The following is a 15119-nucleotide window of genomic DNA, read 5'->3' on the forward strand; positions in this document are numbered from 1 at the left end:
TGGTTTGCGTGAAGAGAGAAAAGTCTATTTTATCCCTTGTGAGGATGGTAAACTTTATTGGGCCAACATTGGACTCTTTCTGCAAGAGCCTTCCTCCCTGCAGAAAGGTTTTAAATGATGTGCAACCTGATTTCTTTGATTCCTACAGACCAAAGACTACAGTGAGAATGTGCCTATCGCTGCTAGGTCGTGTGGCAGCGTGTTCTGATGTGACACCCTTTGCCAGACTTCATCTATGTTGTGTACAGGCCTGGCTCAACTCAGTCTACTCATCCAACAAGGACCACATCAACTCCAAGGTGACCGTTCCCATCAGGATCCTCACCTCCTTTGTTTGATGGTCAGATCCCTTCTCTACTCCCACTTCCTGTGCCACCATCCAGGAAAGTGGAATTGTGTCCATCACCTCAGCCAGGAGGGCCAGCGAGCCAGGAGCTCACCTGGCAGACCCTCCCTTTACGGTATTTCAGAAGGACAAAGTATCCCTTTGCGTTCACCCTCAATTTCTTCCCACGGTCGTCTCTGAATTTCACCTTAACCAGTGTATTCGCCTACCTGTCTTTTTTTTTCAAAACCCCACCCTTCTCCCAGGGAGAAGAGATTTCATTCTCTTGACTTCCAGCATTCACTGGCTTTTTACCTGCAAAGAACCAGACCCATCAGAAAGTCACCAAGACTCTCTCTTTCATGATATCAGAGAGATCCCAAGGTCAAGCTATATCCTCTGAAAGGATTTCTAAGTGGGTTTCTGGCTGCATTATCGAGTTCTACAGGCTAGCTCACGTCCTGCCTCCCGGAGGCATAATTGCACACTCCATGAGAGCACAGGCTGTCCTGGTAGCATCCCTGCAGGATGTCTCAATGCAGGACATGTGCAGAGCAGCCACCTGGAGCTCCAGATACACATTTGCAAGACGTTATGCATTAGTCCAGCTCTCTACTGCAGATGCGCCAGTGGGATCTACAGTACTTCATGTATCTTTGCTGCTGGCTTGCTCGCACTTACCTCCAGTCTGAGCACTGCTTGTCAATCATCCATGTGTGGAATACACAAAGGGAGGAAGGAATGGAGCTGACATACTGTAACTGGAAGCTCTTTGAGATGTGGGTCCCTGTTTGTATTCAATGACCTGCCCCCTGTCCCCTCTGCTTTAGATCTGGTTAGATTTGTGGTAAGGGGAATTGAGGGGGCATTGCCCCGCGTTGCTACTTATGCCCTCTCTCAGGAACACAAGCATCTGACACTGCTTGTTGAAATCTCTGGGCTCAGGCACATGACACACATGCATACCCACCACCATACTTTGCTATTCTTTCCTGCTTTTAGACTCTCTCTGTCTCGTTCACTGTCTGTATCTAGCTCTGAGCACAGTTTGCCCATGTCTCCCTGAAGTGGGCCAACTGTGTTTGACAGGTTGGGGGAGGGAGGAAGCTGTGTTGAGTTGTGTTAATGCTGTTTTCAAACAAAACTCTGTCTGTAATGAGGATGGGACCATAGATCTCCTGAACCACAGCCGCACAACTCCATTTTTGTCCTCCTTTGGTTTGTTTGACAAGGTGTTAGATCTCAGAAGCAGGTAGATTTCCAATCTCAAACTAAACTGCTACCTGCACACTCTAGGGCACCCCACCTTTAGCCTTCCATGGGCTTAAGGTGTAACCCAGTTAATTTAGGCACCCCCACCCTTTCCCAGTTCCTAGGGCTCAGGGCGTAATCTTTGGCAGGTTTGCGGAGCCTTTTACCAGTGAAAGAGCCTTACACAGTAATATCCTTAACCTCTGTTTAATGTTACCAGAACAGAATACACTCGCTAAGTATACAATGCTCACTACTCCCAATAAGGCAGCCAAACTTTTCTGGTGGCCAGTCAAGATCAGGTCACCCGGGGCTCCAGCTTCTGCACAATATGGTTGGCAGGGTGTTGAGGTCTGGCAGCTCTTGGCCTGTGTCCTGGAGTTCGGTTCCAAAGAACTTCCTTTTGGACCCCAGTTATATAGTTAAGCTTGAGTCTTGCTTAGCTGTACCTTAACCATTTTAAACTAAAGTACTACAAAACAGTATTTTTCACCAGTCCTAGCCCATTACGAAACAATTCTCAAACCAATCATACCTCACCACCTCAGTTGATTTAAATCTTGAAAAATTAGTTATGCAATAGATAGAAACAATCAAAGAATCAGACAGAAACCATACAGATAAATAATAGAAAAGTAGGAACCATAAAAGCAAAACAATAAAGTAGAGATTTCACAATCAGAACTGTAGATCAGTGATTCCTTGCCAGACAGCATGCTATCAGACAACATTTTCTTTAAACATCTTAAGATCTGTTTCTGTATCTGGTGGTGGTGGGTACTATTAGGACAGGAGCCCCTTCTTAGCACCCTGATGTTCCATTGTGGCGTTGCAATTGAGCTGGAATGTGAGGATGTGACTGCTTCTTAGCCCATGGCCGCTGCTGTCCAACCGTGGCAGCTGCTGCTGCTGCTTACTGCAGAAAAGGCCTCAGATCTCACAAAAGAGTCTGAGATGTAACGTAAACGCTGCAAAACTTGTGGCCCAAATCTTAGTTCAGTCTGCCCTATGCTGCATGTAACACTAATGCCCCAGTCCCGCGGTAGTTGTGATGGTGACTCCTCTGCCAGCAAACCCAGGACAGAAGCAGCACTGTCTGTTCTGAAAAAGGGCCATTTTATTTAGCCTGAGTTCCCACCATATTTGGCAACTGGAAGAAAACAAGATGTGTATTTATTTGTTCATGATGAGCACTATAAGCCACGAAAGCCGGCTGCTACATGATGGTTTCTTTGTCCTTCTCTCCAGATGAATGGAAATGCTAGTGCTAAAGGTTTTCTATCGGGCAGTCTGTGAAACCGCAGTGTGGCTGAAGGATCTGTAGCACTCTGTCTCACTTGGCTTTGGAATCCTGCCTTTACAGCAAGACTAGACCTTGGAACTCTGAACTGTTTGAAGTGGGAACTCTGGAGAACTTGAGTGTACAGTGCAATTTGAAGGTCACGGATGACCACATGTGACGTGACACAATAATCCTGCAGCTATCAGATGGTGGCATAATGGATGGAGATGAAGCACTGGCAATGAAAATCTATGGAACCCTGGATTACCTGCTGTGCACCCATTTGGACCTATTGATGAATATAAAAATGTTCTCAGTATTGGTTCATTCAGCTGTAACTGAAGAAAAGTCTATTGAGACTTGCTGTTGTGGAGCTTCCTGGAATTGTTCCCATACAGGTGAGTTTTTGGGGGTTGCATCAGTCGTGCTTTTCAGTGGGGTTTGACAGCGTGCATGTAATTATTATATCACTTTAAAAGCAGACCGGTAAAGCAGGCCAGTGGGGTCTGATTCTTCATCACCGTTTCAATTGATGGCACAAATATTCTTCCAGTAATTTGGTGGAGGGATGGGCTGAGGCAGCTTGTTAATAGAAAAGGTTTCACATGATGTGAATTCCAGTATCAAAATGACTGTCCCTGACCATGAAATGCAGATGCATTTTTTAACCATGGGGTTGTGAATGTACGTGACCCTAATTCACTCTGGAGTGGCCTTTATGTAGCAAAGGCTGAGATGGAAAAGAGGACAGTCAGGGACATGGCTGGCATGTGCTAGGTTATAGTTGACATGTGATGCCTGGTCTGGAGCACATTGAGTCTAGGAGCAACTGAATGGCAGCTGAGCAGTCAGCTAAGCATTTTAAGTCCCTGCTGTGCTGGTGCTGTGTTACTCGCAAACCCACACTCTGCCTGTACACAGACTTCCTGCTCTCCGGGGCATTTGTAAGAGGAGCAGTCAGGAAACCGTGAACTGAAGTTCTTTAAATTTCAGAGCTGTTTACTTTAAATCCTCGGCTAAATTCACTGTCATGGAGAGCGAGGACGCTCTCCTAACCCTTCCCATACAAACGACACTCTTTGGGGTGGGGTGGGAAGATGCCACTGCCCCTCCCTGTTCTATCTGCTCTCTTGAGAGAAGGATCCTCCATTTACTAATGCTCCCCATCAAACAAGTAGTAGAGCTGGCTGAAAATTCTCCCCTGGGACATTTTCTATCAAAAAGCACTGATTTGGCGGGATCCAAATGTGCCACGGGAACACGCAGCTTCCAGCAGACTGACCACGTTGGAATGCCTTGTTCTCCTGCAGCTCACCTGGTCGGCTTCCGAGGCTGCCAGCGCCCTGTGCAACCGCAGAGCCATGAGTCGGGGGGGGGGGGGGGGGGGGGCACGTTTTGGTTTTGGAAACACAGAAGTGATCCCACTGTAGGAATGGGTCAGTGTCTCCAAGGTAAAACATTTAGGAATTTCATCCCACCAAAACTTCACCTTTTTGTGGCTTTTTTGTCCTGATTTGGGATGACATTTTCCATCAAAAACAGCCCAGGATTCCCATTTCCTGGCTGGCATTCCCAGACTGCTTCCGGGAGCACCCGTGTTCAGTGGCTGTAAACCCACCCACTTTATGTGACTGGCTGCAGCGCAGGAATCTCTACAGTGTCTTTAGGAGAGCCATGCTCTTCCCCCACCCCACATCATATCCATGCCACATGCACGCTCAGGCAGTATTGATGCCCCTCACCCCATTACAGTGAATGCGGCGCACCTTTCCCCACCCTGCAGGGAGCACTGGCCATCCACTCCTCCACATGGCGAATGCTGTCTCCCCCATCCCTCTGAGGCCCACTGGGAGATACGGACTGGAGATGGGATAGGGAACCACTAGGCAGCACATTGTTGGTGGATGGGGAGCAGTATCCTCTGAAAAGCGGGGCAGCTCCCCTTCTTCCTTCCTGGTCCTCTCCTGGCTCCTGCAGCAGGCTCAGCTGTCCCATCCAGGGCAAGCCGAGTCAACTCCAGGGCAGAAGAGGCTGTAGTGGAGAGGTTCAGTCGCACACTGCTGGGAAGGGGTGCCTCTCAGCTGCAGAGGGCCTGCCCGTGCAGGGGTCTCTTCATCCAGCGCCCCATTTAGTTGCTCTGATGCCATGGTCTGTGGCTGTATGTGACCTAGCCCACTGGACAGATTCCTGCACAGTCTGTTCCCTTTGGGGCTTAAAAGGAAAGCCCCAGATAGGAAACCCTTTGAGCCCAGCCCTCCAACCTCCATCTGGGGCCGTTGATACTTGGCCTATTCTTCTGGTGTCCAGATCTTCCCTCTTGGTCTGAGGAGAAATAGGGAAACCCAGGCCTGTCCCTCCCCCCTGGGTCCAGCCCAGGGACCCTGTTCAGGAAACCAAATACTGTTTCTTCAGTCCCTCCGTCGCTTTTCTTAGACTGACCTACTTTTGCCCAGCTTGTCGACATCTTTGCCCAGGTCTCTGGATTCTGCCATCCTTGCCTGAGATCTGCAGTTCTTTGCCAGTTCCTTTGGTCCACCCTGGAAGCTGCTTCCAGCCTTTCTTGTGGTGGCTGGGCTGTGAAGGAGTAACTCCTCTGTCTCTTTCCTGGGACTAGTCAGTTTTTTCCCTCCTCTGAGCAGGAATTTCCCCCTCAGCCCTGTTCTGGAGCTGGGGGAGGGTCTCACCTTAGCTAGTCTGTCTTCTCTCTCCTCCCAGGAGGAGTCCCCTGCCACCCTTCAGCGCTGTCCCTGGAGCCGGGGTTGTACCTCAGGTGTCTTTGGCTCGGCTTAGTCAGTCCTACCCTCCTTCAAGCAAGAGCTCCCCTTCCAGCCCTTTCCCTGGAGCTGGGGTTGGGACATATGTCAGCTGCAAGGCTTTGCCCATTGTCAGGCTCCTGACAAGGGCAGCTGAGCTCAAGGGTCAGGCCGGGGCCAAATCTGAGGCCAAGAGCAGTGGAGAAGTTGGGAGGCAAGTTCCAGGACGGGGCTGATACCGAGGGTCAGAAACAGGTTTCAGGGTCTGGGTCAGGAGCCCAGATGCAGATCCAGCCGAGGTCAAAGCCAGGGGTTCAGGAGCAGGAGTGGTCCTGGCAGCGACAGGAGAGCCGCACTATTTCCTGCAGACTTCCCAGAATGCCTCTGGGTGTATATAAGGCAGGGAGCCAATCAGGAACCATGAGTATGTTGCCTGTTGGACCACTTGAGGCGGGACTTCCTGTGGTCTATGTCCAGAGCAGATTGTGGGTAGCAGAGCGTGAGCTGCTTACAGCTGCCACTGGAGAGATTTGCTGCCTGGCAGTGCTGCAGGCCTGGGTTTGAGATGCAGTGGGCTTTCTGCCAATTCCCTTCAGCTGAATGCCATTCCTAGGAGCCTCCCACTCTGGAGGGGTCAGCTGGCAGCCATCTTGTGCCAGTGCCTGCCTGCAGGGCAGGGAGCAGGTGGCCTTTTTGCTGCTCCCTTCTCCCAACTCCTCCTTCCCAGTTGGCGGGGGCAGAGAGGAGCCTTGCCCTGCTCTCTGCAAGGCTTTGCTCCCTTAAATGTCCACTGTCTGGATTCCTTCCCCAAGTCGTCTGTTCCCAGCACCCGTAGGTCCCTCCAACCCTTCAAGGGCTGTCCCAGGGGTGGGGTAGGCTGACCACGAAGTACTACTGCCCTTGATGTCCGCCTACCCCATTGTAGAAGTGTACAGGGGCCGTCTGAGGTGGGCAAACACTGGGGAGAACGCCACCCCACAGAAACGTGATATGATGGACTCCCCTGCCTCCAGAGGGCGCAGTCATTCATTCACCTTTGAGGGCAGACAGCTGTTACTGCTCCTATCCTCCCGCTTCTCCTCAAAATGCAGATGTGCTGAGAAACCAGCTGCAAAAGCGCCACGGATTGGCTCCGCATGCAGCCACTCATTCCCCTGCCCCCTCCGTGCCAAGCGAGTGCTTCACCTCTGGGAGAGTGAGCTGGGCTCTGGTCTAAGCCTGCGACTGCAGAGCCTTGGTTGCTGGGGTTGGCTTACCAGGCGGAGAGCATGGTGTGGTGTTTGCTCCCCTGCCAAGCGTGCGGAGACACACACACCCCCACCCCCGTGCTAGGAAGCTGGGTATTCGCTGCAGACCCATTGAAGCCCAGTGAATAGGAAGCCCTGCAATGCCATCTTCAGTCACTTGTCGGAGCAAAACTATGCCCTTCCTGATCACTCTCCTGGCCGTGTTTCTCATGTGCTGATCTGAGCCACAGGCCTCCTGCCACCGACCATGCCGGGTAAACACTGAGCTTGCCAGCGACATTCCTCTCTGAGCACAAAATCTCCTCTGCCCATGTACTGCCCAGGTGCTCAGTCTGTGCGCTGCTAGAGAGGTGATGCATCCCCACCCCAGGCTGGAGTGCAGTACAGTCACACAATCCACTGCAACCCCTCTTCAAAGCAGCGGCTGGGAACAGTGGCCACAGTATTGCCAGGCCAGCAATTGCCAGGCCAGGCACTGGTATTGCAGCCACTGGAGCCGTGTAAAAACTTGTCCCACTGCTGGTGGAGCTGGCTTGGAGACCCTTTCTGGCTTGCAGGGATGTGTAGGAATCCCGATGAGGCTGCACTGCCAGTAGCCTCCAGTGTAGCCGCTGTGTGGGGTTTAACTGGTATGGAGTGCCTTGCACTGGCCCCTGCAGTCCTGTCAGATTTCCCCCATGGAGCAGGTCCTGCAGCAAATCTTGCTGGGGGTGGGAGGTGGAGAGAGACAGATGTCCTTCTGAAGTTGCAAGCATTGCTCATTGGCGCTAGTGTCAGGTGATTCACGACAGCTCATCTGCTGCCCCCAGGCTTGTGTGAACTGGTCTGCTTGGCTGACCTGTTTGTTTGCATGTGGCCAAACCCAGTTTAATATAGTGTCTAGTAACGATTCCCTTTACTGATCCCGCTGTGAGAACTATGCTGATCTGATTGTGAGAAGACGGTGCCAGGACAGGAGGGCTGAAACAAAGCTCAGTTGCGTGTTTGCTAGCAGGAAGGGCTACCTGGTGAAATCTAAAGAGCAGCAGAGTGAGCTTTGCCATTGAATACTTCCCTGCTAAGAGATCCCCAGCAGTGCTGCATTTCCCACACAAAGACCTACTCAGATTCCGACTCCTCCAAGTGCTTGTTTGTTTGATCTGGTGTGAGCTGCCTGTCTGAATTTGGTTACACCCCCAGCTCCTAGGAGGCAGACTCTAACAGAGTTCCCATCAGCCTCCTTCAGTGACTGCACAGGAGACTGGATGGGTGCAGCCCCTCCCAGTGTGCCTGAATATTGCATCTGACAGGGAATCTGCAGCTGGATATTGACTGTAAGCACTTAACATTCACTGAGGCTTACTGCAGAGGAAGAAACAGTGCGTGTGTGAAATGCCAGCAGCTCCAGAAAGAGGGGCAAATCAGGGCCTGCATGCTGCCCTTGGCACTGCTGAGAGAGGGCAGGCTGCTGCTGAAACCCTTCTGCATTAACCCCAGACAAATGCATAGTTCCCTCTTGACGCTTCACTCAGTAAACAAGGAAACTGACTTATGTCAATCCCTGACAGAATTACTGCCTGGCTGTAGCCTGGTGCTCACTGGGGGACTACAGGGAAAGGCTCTGCGTAGCGTATCCATAGTCAGCAAACACCACAAGGATCTGAAAGCCGCCATGCTGGCTTGTCCCTAGGGAGCATGTGCTCCCCGTTCTCAGGTACCCTTGGAACCAGCTCTGCTGGCGTGGACGCACATGGCAGGTGTCAGACTGACCAGCTGTGGCAGAGCACTCACAGGCAGTGGCTGTCCCTCTGCAGAGAGAGCCATCCAGCGCAGTCCTGTTGCGTAGCGAGCAGAAGCAGAGTGTACTCCCAGGAAAGCATTCAGCCACAGACGCGCTCAGGGCTGGCAGGAGCCCATGGCTTCCTTGACCACGTGCCTTCAGCGTCTGCAAAACCCTAGCGCTTGCTTCCTCCTCGTGAGGTCTGGGCCCCTGCGGTTCCTATGGGAACCTCGCAGCAGTGTCCTGTGTGGGGCGCGCAGCAAGCACTGCCTTCGTGAAGCTGTGGGCAGATGGCTCCAGCACTGCTGCTCGTGCTTATCACTTCCCGAAGCTGCGAGCAGCAGCGACATCCTGGAGAACAGGGTGAGCCTCGCTCTGCTGCTTGGCAAAGCTGGGAGTAGCATCAAAGATAGGTCTGGGAGTTGTGCTGGGGTGCAGAGTGCCAGAGGAGCCCTCTCTTGCATGGTCAGCCACCAGGTTTCTGGCTGGGACGGAGGAGAGCTCCTTCTGCCTCCTGGCAGCCAGAAGCTTGATCTAGCACCTGCCTAAGGCCGACCCCAAGGATCCATCCCTGCCCAGGCTCCAGGGGCAGGACCTTGGTGGGGTAGAGGAGCCCCTTTGCCTGCAGCGGTGGGGAGGGATTGGCTTCCCACCTGGATGTTTCCTGTGAAGGAGGATGGGTGGGTAAGAAGGGTGAGGGGACTTCGTGGGGTAACTAGGAGAGAGTGAACATAAGATCTGGGGAATGAGGACAAGGCACCACTCTGCATAGCAGAGTCTGCGGGATAGGGAGCATCCGGCTCCCTTGTGCTAACCGGGATGCTTTCCACCGTTTTGGTGTGGAGCATTTTAGGCTCATCCTGGCCTATCCAACAGCAGAGCTCACTTGCGGTTGGTGACCCCTAAAAAAGCCACACGCCACTGTCGAAATCCTGACTTCTTTGAGAGTTGGGAAGTGGTTGTCACTAGGAAGCTAACTGGAGGAGAAAAATGTAGACTGACATCAACCCTTTGGGCCTGATCAAATAGTCAGTGAGCCTGTTGAAAACTGGAGACCTTCTCGCTGCTCAGCACTAATGTAAAATGCACTGATAGCATGCAGTGACCACGGGAGGGCTGGTCTGCCAGGCAGCTCCCAGCCAGCTTGATTGGAGAGGTTTTTTTTTACAGTAGTAGCAATGATTTCTCTATAGCATCTAAAGTCCAGATCCAGAAGTGAAAGCTCCTAAGCTGCATCCCTCAATCTGCTGTTCAATCACTGCTGTGCTGTGGAAAGTCACAGATGTTGTGATGTTCCACCAACTTCAAGAGACCTGAGCAGGAAGGGCTTGCAGGAGTGCTACCGCAGGGATGACAGCCTGGGGGGCTGAGTCAGTGCGCACACCACACTGAGGCTGAGACCTTGAGAAATGGTGCAGAACCAAGAGGCACATGTTAAAATGGGAAGCCTTGTCTCCTTTTCAGGACTGGTTTGGTGTTTGTCTCCATGACCTGAGCCACAGCTGGGGCTGGGCAGGTTTGGATGAATGCTGAATGGTCAGCTACTGTGAATCTAGGGGCAGTTGGAAGTCCCCTAATTAGACCTGAGCTGGAGCTGCAAAGATCTGACACTCCCCCCGATATCGGGAACACAGACACTCACAGATGGAGTTCTGGATTGGACCAAACTCTAGTCATGACTAGTTGAAGCCGTACAAGCCAGAGTCAGTGGGGAGTGTGTAGCTGGCTTCTTTTAACTGAAAATAAGTGTCGCTAGCTAAAGATGCAGCTTCTCCCCCTTTACAATAACTTCACTACTCAAGTGAGGTGATCAGCAGCAGCTATTGTACAGTACGTGCCGGTAAAACCCACAGCAGCTGGAGAGGCCTGGAAATGCTAATCTGGGCTAAGAACTCCCTAGCTCTGGTTTTGGGGGAAACCTCCAAATCCTCTGGCTCAATAAAAAGGAGGCTCCTCCAGGAGCGGAATGTCTTGGGGATGGGCCCCTGTTGGCGCAATGGTTTAATATACATGAAGTTGTCGTCTCTGGGAGCTTGGGTTCAAATCCCCCTCAGGTTGATGCTGAAAGTTTCTTCAGTGATGGGCTGCTTGTCGCTATCGCAAAACCCACCAGTGACCTAAATTCACCTGCAAATGTGGAAGGGAGCTGGGGGAGAGGGGAAAGCAAGGACACCAATGTTCGAAGGGCACACGGGGCTGGGTTGCATGTTCTCCAGCTGTGGACCCTCATTAGAGTCCCTGCTTGGAGGGGCAGGAGGCACTGAATGCCCACCTGGATACAGGTTGGCTTGTGCCCAAAGCTGGGGCTGGATAAATAGCAAGGATCTCCTATCACTCCCAAAAACATTCTCTTCACTGCCACTTATGTGTCTCTCTCTTTATTTCCCCAGAGGAAGAAACTAGTGATTTGTTGCTGTGATGTTATGTGAGGAAAAAAGAACCCCAGGCGGGAATCTCTTTCCCAGCTGGAGGAGCGTTTCCCAGTGACGCAGCGTGATCTGTGGACGCACTGACAAGAAGAGTTGAGATGTTTTCAAGGAATAAACGCCTTGGCTTGTTAAAGAAGAACAGAGTTCATGTTTTACACCTGAACCTCAGAATCATGATCACCCTCCAAGAAAGAGCTGCTTGGCAAAAGAATGGTGTGAAGGCTTTGTTCTCAGGGATTCTGTTTGCTCTACACAAATAAGCCATAATTACAGGATTGATGGCAGTATTTAGAGCACTTTGGTTTGGGTTCTGTTCAATGTGAAAGGGATCATTCACCTGAGGTTCGCTGCTGTTCGGTAGCTAGTGTAAACAAATGTGGTTTATCTTTATTTTTGTAATATGCAAAATCATTTAATTTTCTACACAATGTAAAGCTTCTAGCGTTAGTGGCCACTGGGTCCAATGTCCTGCTTGAGAACCCTGCCACGTACCTCTTGGTTTGTTGTTGGGATGTTGAAGGATCTGTCACTGTTTTTGTATCCCTCACACACAACGTTAGCTTGCCAAGTACGCTCCAGGCTGTCACTGTCCAGCAGCTCACAGGCACAGATGCTGCTGGGGATGTTCTCCCCTCACCACAATGAGGATATGCTGCCTGATGTTAATCAGCCTGGTGTCTCTTCACTTTCAAGAAACCCAAAATAACCCCCCACCCGAGGCAGAACAAGGTGGTGGCAGCCAGAACAATACTAGTTTAGGAATGCCTCACTTCTGAGTGCCATGCTTCAGCACAATGGCAAGGAGCAGGGGAACTCGATGGTCAATCAAAGTAATCTGTGGCTAATCACCAGGAAGACTGATGTCGCTTGCCAGTAATGGAGGAGACTGGTGCTGAGGACTGCCAGGGAAACACAAAATTTCGGCATGCATGCTCATCCTTCGCAGCCATACTATCCTTGGGAGTTAAATTGTCACAATCCAGCAGGGTTTTTAAACCATTAGGATGCTCTATACCCTGGGCCCTTGACAGGAGGGCAGGACACTCTGCTATTGGTTAAGAATGTTATGAGGGAGTAGAGCCTATTGGCTGTATCAGAAAATAATTTACTTCAATGGTGAATTCATCTCCATTTAAGTAGGAAGGTAAATTCCCAGCAGCAGATGTTCTCAGCCAGAGAGCCCATTGCCAGACTCCAGGTTGCTGGCTGATCTGTGTCCTACAGAAATTAGCACAGTTCAGGAGGGCTCAAAAGAGCAACCCAATAAATCACTTCCCCTTGGAGAACAAGGGGAGGCAGACAGCACCATTATTCCTTGAGTTCTAACCAGTAGCATCTTATATTGCATTTAAAAGCAAAATCCCAGGACTGAAAAGGTGGTTTCAGTTAAATGAAACTCAAATGCAGCAGTCACTCTGCTTGCTTAGTTTGTGTGTTGACAGAAAATGTGCATAACTACATGTACCTAATCAGTGAGAGCATGGAAAGGTGGGACCTGTCAGAAACTACTTTCAGTGTCTTGTAGAGTGAGAAATTTGGAGTATTTTTGCAGTACTGTATTGTTGCTGGACCATGTACATCCCTGTCATAACTGTGTTAACATCTTTGGAGTTATACCAGAGATGAGTTTGGCTCAGTAGCTTCAGTTTCTGCTGGACAGTCCTTTTTCAGCGTGGTGTCATTCTCCCCAAGTTCGGCTTTTGTTAAACATTTTAGGATTCACTTTTCAACCTGAATATAGCTGAAGTCTGAGAAGTGATTTGAGTTAAGCAGGTGTGTCTGTGCTGCAGTCTCTGAAGGCAGCTCAAGGTTTGTGCAACAGGAGTCACAACTGAAGGAGATGGTTTCCCTTGAACAGCCCTTGGTAAGGGGTTTTAGGCAACTGTAAACCTTTGAAATAAATGTAGGTATCTGTGTTCAGCTTCTCTGGGCACGTGAGCCTGTGTGGTCCCTGCTGTAACGCTTCTGATCGATGGAGGTTACACCGGGGTGAATTAGTTTTTGTGCTGTTACCTCAAAGTGGCAAAGCCTGTCCTCAAGTGTGCCGGACACTGTGTTGACGGGGGGTGCAGGAAATGTGTGAGAACGTCCAAAGGAGCCAACAGCTGAAAATGCTCCTTTGCTGGGCAGCAACGTTCACTCTCCGTGCAGCAAACTCCCTCCTGTCTCATCACCTGCAAGCTCTACAGCCAGACTCCCAGGGAACTCTGCTATTGAGACCTCAGGCTGGCTTCTGCTGGGGCAGCATCACTGGAAAAACTGTGTCAGGCTCTTCAGGAAAAGGGCAACGTTTTATGCCAATAAGCACAAGAATGATTCTGACCAAACAGGTCCCCCCATGCTGGAAACTGCCCCTTGAGGCTGTTCTGTTCTCATGGCTCTTCGGGTAGAAAACCCATTTCCCAGGTTTGTGTCAGGGTGCTGCCCAAATATTTTTCCCTCCTAAAAGTTGCACTTGCTTATTTGAGACTTTGCCTTATGATTTGCACTCTTGCAAGGACAGCCAGGGCTGTTGGGGGTAATGCTGATGCTGTAGCTACAGTTATTCATTAATCTGCATAACTGGGCAGAGATTTTAAAAATATTGTCGCCAAAAAAATGGAAAATAAATATGATCTTAACTGGAAAGAAGGCCTCTCTCTGATTCATGTGACTCGGCACAGAATTGCCACCTCTGTTTCCCCAGGCTTTGAAGACCCAAGGAGCAGTTACATTTTTGTGAACATAAAGATGGACATAACCCTGTAGACCTGGGATTTGACTGGGGAGCCTGAGGCTGAGTGCTAGCTACTGTTCTCACTTATTTGTCCACAATTGTGGTAAAATACAAGCTCAGAAAGATCATATCACTTATCAAACTGCAAACACTTGTTCTCTAACACCACATGTGACCCTCTGGGGCTCCTGTAGTTCCTGTAGCTAAATACCAGACAACATATAAACTCCGCCTTTTGCTGTTTCTCCAAATGGCACTCACTCACAGCAATGGTAGGAGGAGGGGGCAAGCCAGGAGGGATTGTACGTGTAGACAAGCTGTAAAGCTTGAGCTCTGCTGAAGGAGATGTCAGAGCCACAAGAATGGGAGGGGTAGGTTAGCCATTGTGTGGGGACAGCAGTGCTGGCTGCAAGCGTGAAGGCCCTGGGATATGCTTGGAGAGTCTCCCTGATGAAGGGATGACTGCACTCAAAGCCCGGGCAGCTGTTGGGATCTGAGGCACTTGCATTACTTCCAAGCCAGCCCTGGAAGCCAGTGCAAGAGCTGGGGCTCCCCTGGTGGCAGCAGTGGCTGTGCTTTGGGAAGCAGTGAGAGCTGGCCAGCAAGTTCCATGCAGCTGCTGATAGATCAGCCCCTGGTTGGGCACAGCCCTACCTGAGCTGGCGAGAGCAGGGCACACGTTCATAGAATCCTAGAAGATTAGGGGTGGAAGGGACCTTAGGAGGTCATCTTAGTCCAACCTCCTGCTCAAAGCAGGACGAAGCCCAACTAAATCATCCCAACCAGGGCTTTGTCAAGCTGGGCCTTAAAAACCTCTAAGGATAGAGATTCTACCACCTCCCTAGATAACCCATTCCAGTGCTTCACCACCCTCCTAGGGAAAAAGCTTTTCCTAATATCCAACCTAAACCTCCCCCACTGCAATTTGGGACCATTGCTCCTAGTTCTATCATTTATCACCACTGAGAACAGCCTAGCTCCATCCTCCCTGGAACCCCCCTTCAGATAGTTGAAGGCTGCTATCAAATCCCCCCTCACTCTTCTGCAGACTAAACAAGCCTAGTTCCCTCTGTCTCTCCTCATAAGTCTTATGCTCCGGCCCCCTCATCATTTTCATTGCCCTCCCCTGGACGCTTTCCAATTTCCCCACACCATTCATGTAGTGGGGGGCCCAAAACTGAACACACTAATCCAAATGAGGTCTCATCAGTGCTGAATAGAGAGGAATAATTCCTTTATCTGCTGGCAGTGCGCCTACTAACACAGCCCAATATGCCGTTAGCCTTCTTGGCAATAAGGGCACACTGTTGACTCATATCCAGCTTCTTGTCCACTGTAACCCCAACTCCTTTTCTGC

At 50.7% G+C, this 15119-nt stretch overlaps 1 protein-coding gene across 2 annotated transcripts in view; it reads left to right on the forward strand.

The window, feature by feature from the left end:
* MFHAS1 (multifunctional ROCO family signaling regulator 1) overlaps nt 1-13677 on the forward strand; it is a 77131-nt gene extending 63454 nt beyond the window's left edge. The window contains exons 3-4 of one of the 2 annotated variants that reach the window (XM_067556872.1): nt 2825-3256; nt 11008-13677. The gene's annotated coding sequence lies outside the window, so the exon portion shown is untranslated. The remainder of the gene's footprint in view (nt 1-2824; nt 3257-11007) is intronic. The other variant, XM_067556873.1, reaches the window with a different exon arrangement.
* Nucleotides 13678-15119: the final 1442 nt, after the last annotated feature.

Source organism: Emydura macquarii, unplaced genomic scaffold (assembly GCF_026122565.2).
Source record: "Emydura macquarii macquarii isolate MOO-44397 ecotype Brisbane River unplaced genomic scaffold, CSIRO-AGI_Emac_v2 contig_1790, whole genome shotgun sequence".
NCBI lineage: Eukaryota > Metazoa > Chordata > Testudines > Chelidae > Emydura > Emydura macquarii.